Source organism: Etheostoma spectabile, chromosome 18 (assembly GCF_008692095.1).
Source record: "Etheostoma spectabile isolate EspeVRDwgs_2016 chromosome 18, UIUC_Espe_1.0, whole genome shotgun sequence".
NCBI classification, from domain to species: domain Eukaryota; kingdom Metazoa; phylum Chordata; class Actinopteri; order Perciformes; family Percidae; genus Etheostoma; species Etheostoma spectabile.
This window is the reverse complement of record NC_045750.1, coordinates 9,956,248-9,959,325: the sequence shown is the minus strand read 5'-3', so window position 1 is coordinate 9,959,325 and position 3,078 is coordinate 9,956,248.

The following is a 3,078-nucleotide window of genomic DNA, read 5'->3' as shown; positions in this document are numbered from 1 at the left end:
TTTTTTTTTTGCACATTGATAAAACAATTTCTTGCTTAATGGCAGCATTTTTTAAGTTAATTGATTTTTTAACACATTAAAAAATGGGCTTATTTAGTCTATGTTGTCAATACTAGGGGTAAAATAATGATTTAGTATCAGTTATTATACTAGAAAGATGTATTCCTTCACTTCGAATTCTAAAGCCATTCTCTTGCTCTCCTGTAGAGCTTTAAATATCATCTTCTCTTTTGTCTGAGTGCAACCAGCATCCCTAGATGAAAGGCTCACTGCGCCCTCATATGGACACTCAGAGAACAGCAGCAGATACGCGCACCCCAGACAAAGACATAAAAACACCATCGATCAAGAAAAAAAATGCCACTTGGAAAAAGAAAATAGCAGACTTCTCTCGGACTGTATAAGGAGTGACATTACCCCAGACAGAAGGCTGTGTAGGTCCGGGGAGTTTTCAGCTGTCTCCGGGATAAGACAGGATCCTAGATGAGCCTGTTACGTAACCACAAGCGGTGGTTGTAGCCTGGAGTCATTCCCATTCCCTTTTCTAATGACAGCATAGGAGGATTGGCGCATCTGTAATTATGCGCACAGGCGTACACAGTCCCTGCTATTGACTTATTCAGGGAAACGTTTGCAGAGCGGATTCAATGGCAACTGTGAGCAGGAAGAATGACATTTCCAGTGTTTTTCATTCAGACAATAAATGATGATGAAACCATTTGTTTACATTTGTAAAATAAAGATTAAAAATGAATTAAAAAAAATATATATTATGCTAAATGTGTCAATTAATGAATACAGAACTGATATTACAATAGATCCCAGATTTAATGATGAATTTAGTAAAATTACCATTAAATACCAGAAACTCACTTTTTAGTCTCTGCATGTAAAATGTTGGGATTTTTTTTCCTCCTTTGGGGTTGAATTCAAACAACCACAGCCAGTGAAAAGTGAGAATCTGCAGCTGTTTTGTCCACAGAGTAGGAATAGCAGGGAGTTTCCTGGGACTGGCTACTCAGCTCTCAGGAACTGGGGAGATGGTTTGGGAGTAAAAAACTCCCCACAGGCTCTTGTCCCTCTTCTCTCTTATTTTTTTCTCAAACTGCTGCTAAGCTCTGACCCTCTAGAAGCAGCGGCTTCCTCTGCTGCGAAACAGGGCAAGAGAGTGGGAGTGAGAGCAGGAGGGAAAGTTGTTTTTTGTGTCCATTGCAGATAGGGCGAGGACAGGAAGCTGTATACTGCTGCTTGTTTTCTGTGGACCAGTAGAGTAAACACTTAAGAAAATAAGCCTGTGGATAGGGGGATATTGGCTTCATGCTGTTGTCTTTGCATAGAGGCAAAGACACTTAGGGGATGAGTACATTTACACAAACTGCACACGTTCCCCCACTGATTGCACTTAAATTGCCCAGATGTTGATGCTGATTGTTATGTCTGGTTACTGCTGATTTGTATTCATATCGTTAAACCGCTTCTCACATGAAGGAAAATAAAGGAACACTTTCTTCTCCCTAGTTGTCTACAACTTATTGTATTCATTGAATTATTGCTTAATATGTGGCTAATTTCAGTACCCCCCTTTTAAAGAATCCCTTGCTCACAATGGGACTACCTTGGATAAATAAACTCTGTATAAAAACTGACAAAGAGACGTAGAGAAAAAGGCAGACTTGACAGAGGTGGACTAATGCTGGCGTCTTTGCTTGTTGTTTTTATGAGAGTCATGGCATGCCTAGGCTTCCTCCCACCATTCACCACTGGACCCGGGACATGGATGGTTAAGCAATTAGGCCAGTTTTGATAAAAGATTCATAAGTCACCCCAGTGGATAGTGCAAAGAATATATGTGACTAAAACCTGCTGCAATGACATCAGGAAAGGCTGTGTTAGGTTAGAGAGCATGCACATCATATCAATATTTGAATAGTGTGTTGGTGTGTGTGTGTGTGTGTGTGTGGTTTATACAGTCATTACATCACCTCAACTCATCCATGAAATGGCATATAATCATTGAGAGTTAGAAACCGATTACAAAACATTACAATGCCAAATAGACTTGTATGAAGCAATGGTCTGAATCCACAGAGTGACAATGACGTGGTTTATTTTAATCTTACATGGATGTAGTCATAAACATTAAATTGACATTTTTATGCTTTGTATATAAACATGTACGTTTATTATCTCACTGGATTATGGCCACATTTTAAAAGAATTATACATTTTATATACACCCAGTTGATTATAAAAGCACTGCGATACATTCTGCCTTCATGAAGCTGTTGTTGAAACTGTTTTGGGGAGGTGATCATTTAAATGTACGCTCATTTTAGAGGCTGCAGTTTGTAGTACTGTTGGACTCTATTGCTTTGGATTGATGTGTGTTTCTATGATATTCATTCTATTTTATTTTATCGCTTTACATCACTGAGGGTTGGCTTTATAACAAAATATCTTTGTATAGTGTAATACAGTTTGACAGCACCGCAAAATACATCCTGCAAATGATCAGAAAAATTATAATCTTCATGAACGTTGGCTTTATTGCAGGACCTTTAGTGTCACACTGCATTAGTTTTATGCTTTGTGTTCTGTGTTACAGTGTTATTACACACTTAAGTCAAGATAGCCAAACCTGTTTGAGTAAAGCACGGTGTACTGGAGAAGAGTTGAGCAACATGTTTTATAACACATTTGATGTGTCATAAAATACATTTAACAGGTTCGAAAATGATTGCAACAGCATGTCTAATTAAACATGATTCAATTTATGCAAGCAAAAAAAATGCAATGGTCTATTCAGGTGGCCAGCCCTATAACAAACAGAAACAATAATGTCGCAGTGGCGAGACATTTGTCACACAAGAACATAACTCCCTACATCACACTGCAAACAAAGTGCTTCTCCCCTTTTGCCCAGTTTCTACAAATAAAATGTGCCACGTTATACAATATAAATGCATCATGTGTTTTCATGCAATCAGAAATGTTTTTGTTTTTTTTTAAAGATTTTTTTTTTTGGCATTCCTTCCTTTGGTTATTATAGCGTAACTCCTGTCCCGTTTCTTGGTGCTA